At 33.8% G+C, this 19,807-nt stretch overlaps 1 protein-coding gene and 2 long non-coding RNA genes across 9 annotated transcripts in view; 2 read left to right on the top strand and 1 right to left on the bottom strand.

The window, feature by feature from the left end:
- The window catches only part of LOC147834029 (uncharacterized), a 1,152,336-nt gene that overhangs the window by 88,035 nt on the left and 1,044,494 nt on the right, over positions 1-19,807 (top strand). Inside the window, exons 2-3 of one of the 6 annotated variants that reach the window (XR_015507938.1) lie at positions 1,286-1,370; positions 3,328-5,209. The exons of 4 other annotated variants lie outside the window; for them this stretch is intronic. The gene's annotated coding sequence lies outside the window, so the exon portion shown is untranslated. Of the gene's footprint in view, positions 1-1,285; positions 1,371-2,568; positions 3,056-3,327; positions 5,210-19,807 lie in introns of those variants that run through there. One more of the 6 variants, XR_015507936.1, reaches the window with a different exon arrangement.
- LOC147834032 (uncharacterized) lies at positions 2,713-7,769 on the top strand. Its single transcript, XR_015508069.1, has 3 exons — positions 2,713-3,012; positions 3,365-5,578; positions 7,299-7,769. It is a non-coding gene; the product is annotated as an uncharacterized LOC147834032 (long non-coding RNA).
- Positions 16,711-19,063, bottom strand: LOC141377639 (uncharacterized). 2 transcript variants are annotated; one of them, XR_015506969.1, is made up of 4 exons: positions 18,988-19,063; positions 18,249-18,363; positions 17,873-17,984; positions 16,711-16,950 (listed from the first exon to the last, which is right to left on the bottom strand). It is a non-coding gene; the product is annotated as an uncharacterized LOC141377639 (long non-coding RNA). The 2 variants fall into 2 exon arrangements; XR_015506968.2 differs by having other exon boundaries at positions 18,249-19,044.

The following is a 19,807-nucleotide window of genomic DNA, read 5'->3' as shown; positions in this document are numbered from 1 at the left end:
AATTATTTGGGATACATGCTAATGCCTGTGTTTAACATGGGCGGCGATATTAATCACCTTTGTGTGTTGTGTTTTAATTTAATACCCTGTACTGTGCTCCTGGGTACGGTAAAATCATTTTAAGGCAGACAATCCAGGCTTAACAGAAATAAACAAAACCAGCGCAATTAATTGTAGAGGCAGATTACAGTTATTGCTTTTGCCTAACATGCTCTCTGAATGACTTAAGGGCAAGTATGGTGATCCAACCATTTCCCATTTAATATAAAGGGATTTTGTGTATTGTAAATAATACAATTGTTAAAACATGACAATAGAGTATACACGCACAACAATACACACACAGATGCATACACACATATATAGTGCACAGCAGCATAAATGAGTACACCCCTATTGAAATAATTGTTTTTATCCATTTCTTAGTCAATATACACTATATTTAGATTAATTAAACAAGAAAAAAACTGTTTGATTACACCGTTATATTCATTAAAATGAGAGTGTGTTCACTTAACTTCTTTAAGAATACAAAGAAAGAACATTTAAATTTATATTATAGTTGTTTCAACAAATATTAAAAACTATAACATCTTAACAGAATTAAATATGCCCTATTTATTATTTAATATTGTTATATAAATATTACCATATTTATTTTTGCACCATTATTTTAAGTTATTTTGACAAATTAGTTCCAGTTTTTGACTTTGGTTCTGACTAATCTATAAATAATCATATATATATATATATATGATTTGAATATATGATATATATGAATGAAATATATTTGAATATATGTATATATACATATATTCAAACCCAGGCTCATTTTGAAAACGTACCTCTATATACATTTGTGGGAATTGGCAAATACGTTCCAGAAGATTTTGTGTATGCTTTTTAAGATCTCAAATTTCTCTTGCGAGTGCCATTTGCGCCTGCTGTTCTCTCGTAAATCCACCAGAGGCTGCTGGCGACTGACTGACTGACCAATCGACTGGCCTACTCTCCCACTTTAATAAACCCAACCAATAGTATTTTAAAAAGCACAGATTGACCCGCCCACCCATTTCCCTAAACCCAACCGACAGTTCTTTTTTTTTTAAAATTGCTTTTAAAAACAAAGCCCTTGTCTGATTTTGGCCTTGTTTTACCACATTCTCACCCAGTTATTTACTTGTTTATTTTTTTGGATTTTGTTTTTGTCGTACCTGCTTTCTGGAACTGTTCTTCTCTGGACTTGAACCCCATCATCATGGTCATCCGCTCTCTGCATCTCAAGTCCACCGACAATCATACATGGTGAGCTTACTGGACAAACTGATGACAGCAGAAATGCCTTCCATACAGAGACAAGCGGTCAGCTGGTAAGCATCAAAAGGAACGGTGTCATAGCGCTTCATACCGTTCATTTAAAGAAATTAAATGCAGCCATATGTACTTCTGGCTACATAATTCACGATCTTCAGAAATGTATATAGGGCTATAATTTTAGAATGAGCCTATGTCTATATATTCATTCATTCGTTCATATACATTCATTCATTCAATTGGTATGTTCAGTGTATACACACATTTTTAGTATTTGATTACATATCTTATTTGATAAATTACATTTTTTTACTTTATAATATTACACAACTAGACATTAGAAGTATTATTAAAAGGATTTATTCCTTAAAATGATAGTGTTTTCACTTAACATCTTTAGGAATACAAGGATAATACATTCACATATAAATTAGGTGTTTCAAAACTATAAAATGTCAACAAAATTTAATATGTCTTATGGTTCTCTTGGTTTTCCCTTCATAAATAAAATGTTATTTAATATTTTTCCCTATAGCGTATTTATTTTTGCACCATGATTTTAAGTTATTTTGGTAAATTAGTTCTAGTTTTTGACTTTGGTACTGTAAGCCCCACCCAATGGCTCGGATGTTGAGTGATGGTTTCCATGTGGGGGAAGGTGTTCTGCATGTTGGTTTTTCTCACACAGCTGTAAACAGATCACTCAGCAGACAGTACTGACTAATCTATAAATACAAATATCTTTGTATACCATCCTATAAATCAGGAGTGTCGAACTCAGTTACTGGAGGGCCACACCTCTGCACAAGTTTAATTCCAACCCTGCTCCAACACACTTACTTGTACAAGCTTGAATTAGTTTGATCAGGTGTCTTTAATTAGAGTTGGAACTAAAATGTGCAGAGCTGTATACATACATGGTCGTATAGGCATATTTTGAGTATCTGATTACATATAAAATTTAATATATTTTTGAAATGTTATACAATACTGTTATGTGACACAATCAAGTGATTTTTCTAGTTTGATTTTATATATATATATATATATATATATATATATATATATATATATATATATATATATATATATATATATATATATATATATATATATATATATATATATATTTAAATGTTAGCACTCACTTTATTGTTTACTTTTGTTTTTAGTAAACATGGTTATCAACAATGGTAATAACTATTTATAACTCCAGCCATCCAAGCCATAGACTTTTCTCTCTGCTACCTTCAGGCAGACGGTTCCGCAGCATCCGATCACACACTAGCCGTCTGAAGGAAAGCTTCTTCCCTTAGACTGATGAACAATTAACACACCCCACACAGACAGACTCTTCCATATCCCTCACTGCACACCATCAATATGTAGCATGCACTGCACTAACCAATCCATACTTGAAACAACACTTCCCACAACTATGGGTACCTATTCACTGTACATATCACTGTCAATCTTACATTGTACTGTTTTTTTTTTTTGTTTTTTTTTTTTGTTTTTTGGGAGTAGCTGCTGTATTTTGCACTGTCTGTATTTGGCACTGACATTTTATTTGCACTGTTTGTATTTGGACCTGACATTTTATTTGCACTGTGTATTTTGCTGTGTCGTTGTATTTTTTGCACTGTATTTTGTACTGTCCGGAGCCAACACCTAAGCTTTTCACTTATCATAGCACACGTGCTACTGATGATGTGACAATAAAAGTGATTTGATTAGATTTTTTTTTAACATTGACTTAGTTTCTTGTGTATAGCATGGTTGATACCAATATAAAACAAAGTTAGAAGTTCTATTTATGTACACACAAACAGACACACATGTATGAAAACAGTATATAGATTCATACATACAGAAACTGTAAGTATAAAAGGGAATAACTATATACATGTCAGAGAAGTACATAAATAAAAAGTGTTGAATAAAATTATTCAACACTCAGAAAATAGTTTGTTGTCATTCAGTCATTCGTCTTTGGCTTTCTTTATTTATCAGGGGTCACCACGGTGGAATGAATTACCAACTTATCCAGCATATAATTTAGACAGCGGATGTCCTTCAAGCTGCAACCCAGTACTGGGAAACATCCACACTCATTCACACACATACACTACGGCCAGTTTAGTTAATTTAATTCACTTATAGCAACAGTGCTAACCACTGAGCTACCGTGTCGCCCCCTAGTTTGTTATCATCTATATCTTAAAAGACATCTCAATCATTTCTCCTATGGTTTTCTATTAAATCACTTTTTAAATCACCTAAGTTTTAATAATGAAGATCAAACTATCATGTATTTGGCTCGACTGACGAAGTGTGGAAATCTTTGCTCTGTTAATTAAGGCAGTGGATTGCTCCAGTGGAACAATTTCTATAAAATAGTAAAAGCAGCACTTCATATGTTTCGACTGTGATTTACAGCATCCGAATGCTTGCTTTTTTTTGATCCAACTGTGCACCTACAGGCTTTCTTTTTCTCTCCATCTTTCCCTTTCTCACCACACTAAAACCCATGTCTCCGTCCCTGTGGTGAACTGCTGTTTGAGAGAGAGCCCTCCTAAAATAGGCGCTGTAAAAGTTAATTACACAAGCGGGTCAGGCAGCCGGAGGAAGGGTCAGGCAGTCTGAAGCACTCAGTCAGCTCTAGTGGAAGAGTCTTCCTCACACATCCAGTTCAGCCGGGGCCCGAACACAATGCAAACAAACCTTGTTACCGCTCACTTAGCACTTAGCAAAGGGTTAGGCCGGCGGCCCCTGGCGAGATAACCGTTCGGCACTAATCTCATTTTCAAACGTGAGTCTAATTACGCAGTGCATTTTTAAAGCCCTGATGTGGATGTATTCAGGTGTTGATTTCAGGAGAGTTGGTGACAATCAAACTCTGGAACGTCAGGCTATCTAAGACATGATGAAAGGTGACACGCTTCGCTGTTTAATTCAATTAAGCGTTCAATTAAAACTCACTCAAAGAGTTTATCATGCCAGAGCTTTAGACTGCACTCATCATCATTAAAGCCGTTGATGGTTTCATGATAAACTTTTAACACTCATGGAATCTTTTCGATACACGTCATTATTTTCGATAGTAAAATGGGTGTCGTATGTTATTCACCATAAGAGAAAAACCCCCAACATAGGCTAATTCTTAAACTGTAGCCCTATATACATTTCTGGGGATTGCGAATTATGTAGCTTGAAGTACACATGGCTGCATTTTGACTTTAAAACGAACGCTTTGAGGCAGTATAATTAATAAATGATTGGCTTTCTCGCTGTTACCAGTTTTTCTAGTAGCTCCCCATGTATGTCGGCACACACACAATTGTGTTATAAGACAAAGTGCTCATCTCAGACACAATTTCAAATAAAATAGGGATGGTTCAAAATGGTGAACGCAAATTATGTAAAAAGGAAGAAGAAGGTTTTAAACATATGTTGTTATACTATAAAGAGTTGGAAGGGCTTTTAAAACACGCCAAAGAAACAATTGAAGAGCTTTATTGGAGACTGGAACAAAGAGGAAATAGACTGGAACAGAGTGGTGATGCTGGGATGGGAAAAGAAAAATGAAAATAAGTAATTTGTAAACCTCTGTATAATGTTAATGAAGAGTGCAATGTGCCAAAGAAGGATAGTGGCAAGAAAAGGAAAAAATGTGATGGATGTATAGAAGATGTTTAGAAGGTGAAAGGATACCTGGAAAAATTGTATGTGTATTTTAAAATGAGAAACTGGAGGAATTTTACAAAATTTTAACATCCAAAGCATGCCAAATTTGAAAGGAAATGAAGTGAAAAGTTTTAAATGTTGTTTTATTTTTTAAATGCATTGTAATGAATTGTAATGTAAAAATTGTATGTGAAAAGGGACTAAGCTGAAAATAAAATAAAAGAATGAATGAACGAACGAACGAACGAATTAATGAATGAATTGATTGTGAAATTTCTTTAATATATCCCAGAGATGGGTTGCAGCTGGAAGGGCATCTGCTGTGTAAAACATGTGTTGGATAAGTTGCCGGTTTATTCTGCTGTGGTGACCCCTGATTAATAAAGGGACTAAGCTGAAAAGAAAATGAATGAATAAATGAAATTTCTTTAATAAAAAAAAAGAAAAAACTAAAATGTTGGCTGACTTGAGATGCAGAGAGGAGTTGACCACCATGACAGGGTTCGAGTCTGGTGAAGAACGGTTCCAGAAAGCAGATAAGAAAAAAATAACAGGTAAAAAGGAAGTAAATAACAAAGTAGGCTTGGGCGGTATTACGGTATTATGGTATACCGCGGGATCTAAAAATAGCAACGGTGTCAGTTTCAATACCGTTATACCGTCATAAAATATTAAATATCCTTTATTTAATGCCTACAAAAACGTATGTGTGGTTGTCATCACGGGACAATGTGGAGGAGAGAGGGAAATGAAGGGGGAGAGGGAGGGAGAGAAGGGGGAGAGGTGACGTGACGAGTCGCGCTTCAAAGTGTCCTGCAGTTTGGCAGTTTAGACTGAACAGAAGGGAGACGTGGTTAATATGAACGAGAGGTCTGCATTAGAGCTAAAGATCTTTGACCGAACCCGGCGAGACTCGAAAAAATCCAAATCCATGCATTAAAATCCATCCCTGCAAAGGTGAAACAAATGATGACGAAGTAGTAAAAAAAGAGAATTTTGACGGCGGTCAAGTCAGTCACTAGCTCATAAGGAGCGGTTATTCCAGCCGCAGGTATTTCGCGGTCGCTCATACACTGCGTATTACGGTAGAGCCCTAAACCGCAAGCTGACAGGTAAAAAGAAGAGGCCATTCGCTAAAGTGAAACTGTTGTCATGGAAAATTAAATGCATGTTCCTGACTGGTAGAAGATGAACAAACAATCCTACCAAAAACTTGCAAAATCAGCCGGATCAGAACTCTGCATCTCGACCTGTAGCCGCAGGAAAGGGTGTTCAGCTGCTGGACGCACCATGAGTGAGAGACAGCGCTAAAGCCAGTGGATTTAATAATGTTCCTCCACAAACACACGTAGCCTAATCTTGGTGAGTAAAGGGTTTTTAAATTATAAATAAATATTAATTAAACCAAATAATCATAATGTAGACAGAGTATACAGACTAATGGTGGCATTATTCTTTTATTATTCAGCTTCACCGCCGCCTTAATGCCAGATTGTGAAGAGAAGTGGAGAAACATCTTGCACAGCCTTTATCTTAATTTCGTTATTGCCAAAATACCCGTCATCATTTAGAGTTTATTTTAATTTGATTTGTTAAGCAAGATTTCTTTTCATTGGTGTGTAGGCTAATTTAAAGGCTAAGTGTACCTAGACCTATAGAGTGCTGAGATGTTACGATGTTACAGCTGTAGGACTTATTTTATTTCTTTGTTCCAACTTTCAAGTGGCCTATAGTCTACGCTTGTTACGAATAAATGATGTTAAAACATATAAATGACTCATTCTTGAAAAAAATGCATTAGAGCTGTGTGCATGAGCACATTTTAATGTAGGCTGTGAACTGGTTTGGGCTGTATAAAGCTGTCAATCAAAATTTACCTGTCGGACTCGGGACCTATCGGGTATAACTGCTGTTCCGCGGGAGCCGGCCAGATTTCTTACGGTGTGGGAGTAAATTTCTGAATAAACCGCGGGAGAGATGTGTGTGTGTGTGTGTGTGTGTGTGTGTGTGTGTGTGTGTGTGTGTGTGTGTGTAAAAGGGAGAGAGAGAGGTGCTGTGCGTCGCTTTGCTCTCTCTCTCTCTCTCTCTCTCTCTCTCTCTCTGACCGCGAGCCTAAGGTCGCATAGAATGTATTCAGTTTCTGAATGGTTTAGGCTTAAGCCAACAGTTTGGTGACGCTGTCTGAGCCTTACGTCATTTTTTTTTTTTATTACGCCGGTAATATCGGATACCGGGGTAAAATATGGAGGCGGTTTGACGGTATCAAAATTTGGATACCGCCCAAGCCTATAACAAAGTGAAAATGTGGTAAAAATCAGGTGGGCTGGTCAATCGGTGCTTTTGAAAACACTATTGATTGGGTTTAGGGAAGGAGGAGGGTGGGTCAGTCGATCAGTCAGTCAGTGGACAGTGGCCTCTAGTGGATTTATGTATGAACAGCAGGCGCTAATGGCACTTGCGAAAGAAAATTAGGATCTGAAAAAGCATACACAGCGGCCTCTGGTGGGTTTGGGTAAAACAAAAACTGAAAAACTGAAAAAAAAAAAAACAAACAAAAAAACACGGTACCTCCTGGTATGTATTTTGCGCTACCCAAAAATTGTATATAGTGGTAAGTATTCAGAATGAACTTGGGTTGAAAAAACATTCAGTCACAGTTTATTTTAAGGTACAGTATAGTTCTCACTATTACCAAACCGTTAACTAGAAAGTTTAGCTGAGTAACATCCTATTTGACTCAAGGGTACTAAATTACCCATTTTAACAGCAAAAAAGTTTTTATTTTTAAAGTTTTGTGACTTTTTCTGAAATGACCGTAGCATGAGGATAAAAACTAAAATTTTTGTTTTCATATTTTCATGAAGGCTGTACACATTTAGGGTACGAAGATTGTCCAACTATAAAACCTTTTTTTACACCACAAAAACTAAAGGCACATACTGCCTCATACACATGCACACTCCAGCACACACACAATGTTTAACTTGCTAAAAACTTTGTACACTTCTTTAGCATTCATTTAGCATTAGAAAATCATTTACTTTAATCAAAAACGAGTGTTAAACACTGATTAAACATTGATGAAAAAAACATACTAATGAAGGAAACCCTAAACGTTCACAGAGTCTGTGATGAAGATGAGGTTGTTTATGAAAAATAGATTTGAGGGTTTAAATTAAATGTATCTGCTTTATTTTTGAGATTTGGTGAAGATGTTTCATTTTTGACCCAAAGGGCAAACTGTGTATACAGAATTCTAGATTTATATACTGTTATAACCTGTTTTAATGCATTTTAGTCTATTTTTAATTACTTTTACATTTGTTTTATTCCTGTTTATGTAAAGCACTTTGAATTGCCACACTGTATATGTACTTTTTAAACAAACTTGCCTTGCCTACAATTACATATGGTCATGTTAGTAGTTTGCATTTGGCATTGCACAGGATTAATGATGCAGAATAAGATACTAATAAACAGTCAATATCTTAATAAAAGGCAGTCAATGAGCCACTTGATTGACCAGAACATTTCCAAACATTCTCTTAAGACCTATTTATTTAGGATTCTTCAGGGAATTAACTACTGGAATTAATGGTTCCACGAAGAAACTTTACTATTGAACTTCTGAATTCCTCAAAATGTAAAAAGAAGTAGTATAATGTGAAGAAGTAGAGTTCTCTAAATTATTAAAAATGTTCTTCACACTATAAAAACATGTATTTCAAGAATGTTAAAATAGGAAACCACTCCTATATATATATATATATATATATATATATATATATATATATATATATATATATATATATATATATATATATATATATATGAACTTCAATTTTTTTAGTGAATACTTCTGTGTTTTTTAACCAAACTATAGTCAAGTGGATTCCACTGCATGAATTATTTCATATACAACACTTTGTTTATGGATGCTACTGTAGTATTAACTAGGGATGCTCTGATAAGGATTTTTTTGCAACCGATACTGAGTACTAATTCCTTGTCATGGTGATCAGCCGATACCAAGTACTGATTCTGATGCTTCAAGCTTTATAATGCATAAAGCACATTTTTCCTCTAAGTCATACTTAACTGGAGATCGTGCCTTACCCAAGATAATAAATTAAATATGTTGCATCCAATTCTTTAAACATGTCTTCTTCAACCATTTAGTGTGGACATTTATTGGTCAGAAGCAGTTTTACAAAAAATTATAGATAAAACCGATACAAAAAAGGTAAGAAAAATGCGTCTTTACGAAAAGGAAATAGGTCCACAAATTACTGTTTATTGCTATAAGTCTATTAGGATTAGTTATATTATCAAATATTCAAGTTAAAAATAATAGTTTTTTTTTGCCTAATATTTTCATGAACTGGGCGAAGCAGTGGCGCAGTATAAAGATGTTCAGTTCTTGTCCTCTGCTTGTAAACCCGTAAACAAACAATTGTATCCAGTTCATGAGATCGGCCAGATTTGCGAGTACCGATCGAGTCATAAAATGTGATTATAGGCAGATGCCGATCAATCTGAGAATCCATAGAATTAACTAGAGAGCACTGCTAAACTGTGATAATTACTGTACTGTATTATAATTTAGCTTTTACTACAGAAAACTGTGGTGAATTGTACTATATTATACCCTATAGAAAACTACAGTTTTGAGAAATGTGTTTATATTTCTGTAGTATATAACTACAGACTTACCACAACAGACTAATGAAGTAATTTACTGTAGTATAGTTCTTTACTATGGCGTTTACTATAAATTACTTTAGGTTCTTTGTATTTTATCCACGTTTTTAAATTTTTTTTATTATTATTATTATTATTTTATTTTTTTTGATCTTTAGAATTTTCTTCACAAAATGTCTCGTATTATTCTTATTATTTACTAAAAGTTTACGTTATTTGCTGGCTGGGACAAAGTGTGGATTACTTTGTAGCTGCTTACATACATATTTTTAAAAAATGCATTTCATTTTAATTATACCTTAATTTGTTTTCATGGATAGCCTGGCGAGTGGCTACATAATAAGCTAATTTTCATTTTATTATAGTATATAACTACAGACTTACCACAACAGACTAATTAAAGAAATTTACTGTATTATGGTTTAAAAACATGATAATATCTGCTATATGGTATAATTAAAATATAATGCATTATATATATATATATATATATATATATATATATATATATATATATATATATATTTGTATCCATTATATTTCAATTATACCTTAATTTGTTTTCATAAATAGCCCGGCGAGTGTGCTCACAATCACTGTTCCATTAGGAATCAGCTCATGAATTCTGACATCTTGAGTTGCTCATGCTCGTCCAGCAAAAGGTTAAATCTACCCCAAATTATTTGTCCCCTCAAAATGTACTATTTCCTTTTCCCACTGTCCATACTGTCAATAAAAACTGGCCAAAAAGAACTGTAAGCAACGGTGTAGGAGTCTCGAGCTAAAAACTGCTTCCCGGGATGTTGAGTGTTTCTGATCTTTCAGACGAGCTTGCTTGACATTTCCATCCTTCTCCCTGCTATTTTCGTACGGCTTGTTGTTGTTTTCGGGCCCTTGTGGTTTAAACTTCATTCCCTGGGACCTCAGGCGCCATTAGTCAGCTCTCAGTGAGGCAACATCCCATAATATCTCCAGCCCCCCGGACCCATCTCTAAGGCTTTATTAGAGTCTGCCATTTGGAGCCATTTTCTAATTATTTTACCTCAAATGCCATGGAGTATGACAGAGAGATGAGTAAGGCTACACCTCCAAGACCTCTGATATATCATCCCTCTCGCTTTTCAGCTCTCTTCCATCTTTTCTAACAATGTATTTTCCCCCCTCTCCACAGTCACACCGTGAGATTAGATATCAGATTTTATTAAAATGCAGTTGCATTGGTGGAAGCGTCTGCCCTGAAAACACACATGCTAAGACCACACTCCAAAAAAAATCTTCTCATATCTTCACCATCCTCTGCGGGACTCTCCATCTTTCTCAAAGTTGTTCTCCTCAAGCTGCGCCAGGGCCAGACTTCCCTCTCTTTCTCTCTTTTTCAATCATCCCACCGTTTGTGCTGGCCCTTGCAAATTCCCTGGCTCTCTCACACCCTTCCACACACACTCTCACACACACATCCTCCAAGCAAAGTCAAGTCACCCTTGATTAGGTTCTCACAGCTCCTTGGAAATGTGCCCCTCGAGAATGTTAGCTGCGCATGCACGTTTGTGTTGCTCTGCCAACCTTTTTTTCCATTCCCCTCTCCGTTCGCTCAGCATTGTTGATTTTTTTATTAATTCTTTCCTTGCTCCTGTAATCTATTAAATGTCTCTCAGCTCATACGCTGATCGCTCTGTGTGAAATTTTGTTGATTCTCAAGTGGTCTCGGGATTTGATTATCGCATTCGGCTACAGGTTCTCCACATTTACAGTAATGACTTCAACTACTGTTCTCTCGTTCTTTCCCTCCACTTCTTCAGCTGCAATCTTGCTTGTAAACAATCTTGTATGCCAGAGTAAAAATATTTGTTCCAATCCCTGTTCGATGTGTAAATAACTCAAGTCAATTCAGGAGTTGTTTGTTGATTGATTTCCCGGAAAATCACGAACACAGTTTCTCTATTAAAAAGTGCTACTGTTTTAGCAAGCCAGTGTAGAAATGCTGGCACAACCTTTGCTATTTGTTTTGAGGGAAGAAATGCCTGTTTAGATGGATGGATAGATGGATGAATAAATGGATGAGTGGATGGATAAATGAATGAGTGGATGAATACATGTATGAATGGATGGATAAATAGATGGATTAATGGAAGAGAGGATGAATAAATGGATGGGTGGATGGATAAATGGATGGATGGATTGATTGAAGGATGGATAAATGGAAGATTGGATGGAATAATGAATTGATTTAATAAATGGATGGTTGGATGAATAAATGGATTGATGGATTAAGGAATGGATGGATGAAATAATGGATAGGTGGATAAATGTATGGAGGGATGAAAAAATGGATAGATGGATGGAATGATGGATGGATTAATGAATGGATGGATAAATTATTGGGTGGATGGAAGAATGGATTGGTGGATTAAGGGATAAATGGATTAATGGATAGATTGATTAATGGATAGATGGATAAATGTATGGGTGGATGAAAAAAATTGATGGATGAATAGATAATTGGATGGATAAATTGATTGGTTGATAAATAAATGGAAGGATGGATTAATGGATGAATGAATAAATGAATGCATGGATCAATGGATGGATGAATGGATTAACAAATGGATGGATAAATATGGGTAGATGGATAAATGGATGGATAAATAGATGGGTGGATGGATAAATGGATGGATGGATAAATAGATGGGTTGATGGATAAATAGATGGATGGATGAATAAATGAATAGATGGATGGATAAATGGATTAGTGAATGGATTGAAGGATTGATTAAATAAATGGATGGACGAACGGACGGACGAACAGATGGATGGAAAAATAAAACCGTTTGTAAAGTTTCACGTTGTTGACAATCATGTAGGTACACAATGCAGGTAAATAAATTCTTTGTTTGACTGTCAAGTACATATAAAATTAAATAGCTAATGAATGAATGAATGAATGATTTTTTAAGGTTTCAAATTTTGTTAACATACTAATGTTTAATTTTTAATATCTAACATGATGATGAACAGGCACAAATAAATGAACAAGCATATTTTGTTTCACATTAAAGAATAACAACAAACAATCAAACAAATAAGCCAAACAAAAACTTTTTGTTGAAATGATCAGAAAACCTGTTCGGAAGCAATTATTATTTGTTGACTTCATGCAATTTTTTTATGCTGCTGTTTACACAAAACATATTTAAAATAATATACCCTCATACTACATTGTAAAAAATGCTGGGTCAGACAACATGAAGGAATTAAGTTTATTTAACTTATTATTTTTTTTAATTTTAATGGATTGAATAATTAAGTTGTCACAACAAAATCTCAATAATTTTGTTTCAGCTCATTTTAAATAAGTCGCTTAGTCTATGACAGCATCATTGGCTTAAGCAGTGGGATTTGTTTGGGTTCTGTTTTTTTATTTTTTATTTTTAGTGGTACTATTTTACACGTAACAGCTTAAAAAGAACAGTTAAGCAACAAATGAAACTTGTACACAAATGTAGTCATTTGACTATTAGGACAGGGGTGCACAAACTCGGTCCTGCAGGACCGCTGTTCTGCATATTTTAGTTTCAACTCCAATTAAACACACATGAAGCAGCTAATCAAGGTCTTACTATGTATACTAAGGCTGCGTCCGAAACCACCTACTACTTACAAGGTTATGCATTTGAATTTAAATGTACTACTCGGCCGTTAGAAAAGTACGTTCTATACAGTACGAATGTGAAAAGTATGAATGAAGTTCGGACGTACTACATCCGCCATTTTGTCATAATCACGTGACCTACCTGCGTCAGTTGCGTCGCCTCACTTCCATTCATGAATTCTCTCGCGGGGCATTTTGGGATAGCGCAGCGTGCAGGTGATGCGCACTCCAGAATCTCGCCCAAAGTAGTAATTCATCCGGGTACTTCTCGCATACTGATTTTCGAATTCTATGAATTCGGACATACTACTCGGCTCACATACTGATTTTAGCGTACTATATAGTATGGAAGTATGCGGTTTCGGACACAGCCTAAAACTTCCAGGCAAGTGTGTTGAGTGAAGTTGGATTGAAAGGACATACCCCTGTATTAGGGCTTCAAGAACCACAAAGAACAGAACCACAACATTTTTCCATATATCTGATTGATCCAAACCTGAATAGTTTTTTCTTCTGCTGAACATTAAAGATACTTAGATCTAGAAACTGCTTGGTGACCCCCATTCTCCAATACATCAGCTTTTTTTTGTTCAGCAATAAACTGCTGAAATTAATATGGTATATGACATTATTGACATCAATCCTCGCAACTCTTAGTAACTTCCTTAGAGTTTATTAGTGATTTAATGCGTCCAAAATGTACAGCATGAATGGTTTAGACCACTATTGTGAAACTGCAAAGGAAACGTTTGATCAGAATGATTTGATTCAAAAGAAAAACTCCACCCATGTTCAGTTAGAAAAAGAATCAGGGGTGAGTAAATGAGAAGTCTAACATTTGGATGAACTCTCTCTCTTTTACCAACAACTGCAAAATGATACCTTTTTAAATTCCTTTCATATTTATTCAACATTCAGGGTGTTGTCGGCTAAATGAAATGATACAGATGCATTTTTAGTGCTCGTGCAGCCCTGAGAAACCTGTGAAAATCTCATCAGGCTGCTAAAGTTCACTAATTAGTCAGAGAAGAGCACGAGTGTGTTACAAGAGCACATCTGGATGCGGCAGCACTAAAAAACGCTGGATCATCCCTATAAAAATAACCATCCATTAAAATAACACCCTGAGATACATCACACTGCTGTTTTTAAAACCTGAGATCTCTTCTTAACCTTCTCTAGACAAACAAAAAGGAAAGAAATGGCATATGCTGGCTTCTTTTTCTTCTCTTATGTTGTCAAGTCTCTTCAGTCCCTGAGAGAAAATTAAAAGATAATACCTCATTCGTTGCAAAATAATTCTCAGCAGTGTGTTGAGGATAAAGGTGCCCTTCATTGGTGACTCCCAAATACCCCAGCGAATAGAAAGAGTCTTTACGACAACAGCAACCCCCTTGTGTCGCCACACACTGAACTTATGGGAAAAAGGGAAAGCGCTGCGGTTGACAGAATTAACACAGAAAGAAGCAGCATTGTCAACTCAGGACTTTCCAAATAAAGAGCTTGTGTGCAAACAATCGGTGCACTCGCAATATATTTTCATGTCAAACATCAACTGATGAACAGAAATAGAAACAGAATGAATTTCAAAAGGTCTTCATTTATTTTATTGTCGCACAGGTTAGTTCTCACCACACAAATTTTATTATTAGTTTAATTTTGATGTCAGTTGTATAGGCAGATATTGTGTTACTGTTTTGTTCAACCAATGGGGTTAGTTTGTGGTGTGCTATCTGTCAAACATAATGGAAGGGATTGTTTTAGAAGTGCTCAGGAAACCTGTTTAGAAGCAATAATCTTTTTTTTACTACATAACTTTTTTGATGGTGCTATTTAGACAAAACAGATGAAAAAACAATTCTTAAAAAGAAAATACTGTCAGTATTTACTTGCATTTTCACACAAATGTATACACACATGATATATTAAGCTTTCCATGATTGCATGACTAATTGCTCAAATATTTTTTGCAAGCAAGTACATTTTTGAAGCAACAGGTTTTAACAATAATTTATTTATTTATTTATGAACATTCATTTCTATAAAAAAAATACTGTCAGTATTTACTTGCATAATGTCACACTAATATACACACACAAAGTGTATTTTATTGCAAGCAACTACATTTTTGAAGCAACACAATTTTTGTAGCAATATTTTATTTATTTATTTACTTATTTAAAATAAATAGAATTTTATTAAAATAAAATATTTGGACCCTTTTTATTTGATATTTTGGCTTGTATGTCTTAAGGTTTCAAAAAATATATACAATTTATAAGATCAATAAAAAAAAGTTATTATCTGAAATAAGCTGAAGTAAAATGAATGAATAAATAAATGAATAAATAATATTTGTATTTGATCATTTTTATATTCATTTTTTTATACATTTACATTTTGGACCCTCGAATGTCTTAATGTGTCAAAAAACATTTGTAAAAATTATCATCAGTTTCAGTTTTTTTTATTTATTTATTTTTTAATTGGTGAACAACAACAAAAAAAAAAAAAGTTTAAAATGAAGATATTTCTGGTGTTTTAATATTCAGCCAATGCTACCATAATTTAAAATTCCGTTTTGAATTATTGTTATGGTTACACATTAGTAACAAAGTAGTTACTATGCAAAAAACAAATATTTAATTTTTAGTTTATTTTTGGTTTATATTTGGTTGATATATATATATATATATATATATATATATATATATATATATATATATATATATATATATATATATATATATATATATATATATATATATATATATAATCAAATTAATTTATTTGTTTGTTTGTTTATTTACTCATTCAATTTCAATAAATAATATATAAAAATAAGCTGAATATAGCTATAATAGCTATATATATATATATATATATATATATATATATATATATATATATATATACACTGTAAACGATTTCTTGTTAAATTAACAGTAAGTTACTGGCAACAATTATCCAGTAGCTGCTGTATTTCATAAAACAGTAACATTACTGTAATACTAATTACATTAGTATTACATTTACTGTAAAATGTAATACATCATTTTACTGTTGTTGATTTTTACTGTAACACCAATTACAGTAGTGATACACATACTGCAAAACTGAAAACAGTATTTTATTGTACATTTTTACCATGAAGATCTACGGTATTTTAATTTATTTTATTTTATTAATTTTATTTTATTTTATTTACTTTCATTATTACTGTATAGTATTTTACAGTTATTAAATGTTATTTTATTTTATTTAATAGTGCTACTTTATAATGGGTAAAAATGTTCAAAAATTGCACAAGTGTTACTTTACCTGTTCAAGAAATACAAGAAAAATAAAGAAACTGAAACTTTAACTTCACAATAAAGGTTTATTGTGTAAACCATGCTAAAACAGTGGCAATAATTCAATATAACAAAGCAACAGAACACTAATGAACAATTGATCATTAAAACCAGTCAACAATTAATGCATCAAAAATTATTACAATTTTAAAAACAGGTGAAAATACTGCTACAAGACAGGAAATGATGAAGGCCAAATGATGTGGAAAGGGACAGTGAAAAAGGGCAGCAGCACTTCTGATGATCCTGCAAAAATGACCAGCAAAATCAATCACTGAAGTAAAAACTAATCATCCCTCAAACCATTTAATTCATTCAGAAACGAAACACTGCACTGTTGTTTTTATATATATAAAGATCAGCGGGCATTGTTCTTAAAGATCGCTAGTCAGGTGTCCACACAGGTGTGTAAAAAATAAAGTCTCATCTTAACTTAATGTCCGACTCTGTATAGCTCGAATATCTGATTCCATGATCACACTACTAGTGCTTCCACGGATTTAAGAGGGGTGAACACAGTTCATTCTCACTTTAAGATAGTCATATTTAAAATTAAATAAATAAAAATAATCTAATTTAACGTGACTAATGTTAATTAAATACTTTTAGGCTTTTAACACGTATAAATCCACTTCTAACTTACAGATAAGACTGCGTTAGAGAACATGAAAGCCGTGGGTGATTTTTTTAAAATAATGCTAATGATGAGTTACTGATATTTGGTTTGCATAAAACAAAGTAATCACTAAGCATTCATTTTTGGCAAAATCTGCAGAGAGGCTCAGCGACACGAGGAAATGTGTTAAAGTTGAGTAGAGAACTAAAGAGCAGTCTAGCCTACTTCATGAAATGTTTGTGGTAATATTCTGCTGACAATTTATATTACTGTATTTCAATATGCAGCAGTGATGGCATGTCAGCAAGACAAATAAACATTTTATCGAGTCATTTCATACAATTAATTTATTTTTTTTTTTTTTTACAAACCCTCTAGTGACATTTCCTCAAACTAAATCATCATAACGTTACTGTGCACAGCATCAGTAAAACGTTGAGAATAATTTAAATACTTAATTTTTTAAAACAGTCACTGCTGATTAGAAATTAACATTAAAGCTAAGCTTACAGAAATCCTGTATGCATGACAATATAAAGATGTATTACTCACTGATGTCGAAGCACTTCCAGGTCATCAGAGATGTAGACAGGACAGAATATGTGCTATCAAATGAGCTCTTGTGCAGCCTTTGTTGGACATCCAGGTAGTATGTTCACCCACACTGTAAGAAACAAAAACAGAAACAATTTATTAAAATGTGAGGGATAGTAAACATGTTTGGTCTACAGAGAGAAGAAAACGTTTACTTTAAGCATTGATCCTAATGAAACTATTTCTCAACTACATTTAACCTTATCACGGAAACAGCATTTTTGAGCTTTTAGACCAGGGGTGCTCAACCTTGTTTGCTTTAAATTAGAACTAAAACAATAAATCTCTATGTCAAATAAAATACTTCAGATCTAAATAAAGCAGGTGCTTTTACCTAAAGGTTCCTTCCCTCCAGTTAGTTTGGCTGCAAATCCCTCCACATCTGTGCTTTATTCGGTTCTTGTCTTAAGAGTAACTGGTGTCGCATTCCAGGTCCATCACAATCTGGGCTAGAAGGACAATATGACAAAAGACAAGACACATATAAATAAGTCTCAGAATAAAATATTTAAAGGAATAGTTTACTATTTTGCCACTATTTACGTGTTTTAAACTAGTTTGAATTTCTGTTAAACACTAAAGCAGATATTTTGAAGAATGTTAGTAACCAGTAACTATTGACATCCATATTTGAACCAAATTTCTTTAAAAAATATGAGTTTGTGTTCAACGGAACAAATTAAATATATAACTATTTTGAAACAAGTGGAGGATGCCAAAGATGCTATTATTTTCATTTTGGGGTGAACTGTCCCTTCAATTCAAGTGTCAAGCAATAGTCATAAAAACTGATGTGTCGCTTGAGGAAAACTAAATCAAGTATATTCTTTGAACAAGTAGAATCATTATGCCATTGTATTCAGTGATTCTCTTTTACATTTTCCCACTATAAAATGATAGCTTCAACATGCAATCCATGTTAAGACAAAAATGAATAGCATAAAATAACATATTGAACTAAACTTACAGTTTCCAGGCTGTTTGAAAAAAAAAAAAAAACACATACGCCCAGTAAAATTGCTAATAAACACAAAGACAACAGTTATAGAAAAAAATGTTTGTCTAATATTTACTCAGCACTTGGTAGGCAAATAGCATAGCCGTGGCTGTTTTAACACCAGATTTTTTTTATCTTAGGAACTGCTGGAAGAAGAAAAAAAGGTTGTTAAAAATTAATGACACACTATACATTAAGCTCATTAACATTATTGAGAAATAGACAATTAATATGTATTTTGTTAATATTAACGTTAGCTTAAAATAATTCAACTGCATTTAATTTTCAGCTCCATTTAATAAAACAGTTAAGACTCATTTCATTATGAGTTTAGTTTAAATAACTGACTTACAGTTGAAAATTTTTACCATAATGATAGCTTAGTCATAATGACTATGTGAAGACCAGAGCTTACCTTAACGGTAAAGGTTTAACTTTTCATGGTGACTTCGCCTTCATCTCAGTGTTGTGCTGAAATAGAGAATTCATTAATGCAGTTACAATAAGTTAAAGTTATGTTTTTTTCAGGTAACTTAACGTATGGTCAAAAACTCACTCAAGATAAACTCACTGTATCTAATACCTCGCAAACACTACAATGACCGCTTAGCGTCTGTTATTTCTTGTTTAAAATACCGTTTGTTAACGGATAGCGTGACAAAACATAAGAACCTACAACTAATGTCACTTGGTTAATTCTTTTAAATTACACACACAATACACAGAAATACATACAAAACAATCCTTTAACGGACAGAATTTGACTTTAAAACACTTACCAAGGATGAATTCGCTGGATGAAAGACGACAGGTGAATTTCAAATTAGGAGAGCCGTTGCCTGCATGTCGAGTCGTGTCCGTTCGGTTCTATGAATCGGCTCCTTAGTGAACAGTAA

Source organism: Danio rerio, chromosome 14 (assembly GCF_052040795.2).
Source record: "Danio rerio strain M-AB ecotype USA chromosome 14, GRCz13ab, whole genome shotgun sequence".
NCBI classification, from domain to species: Eukaryota; Metazoa; Chordata; class Actinopteri; order Cypriniformes; family Danionidae; genus Danio; species Danio rerio.
This window is presented reverse-complemented; position numbering and strand designations above follow the sequence as displayed.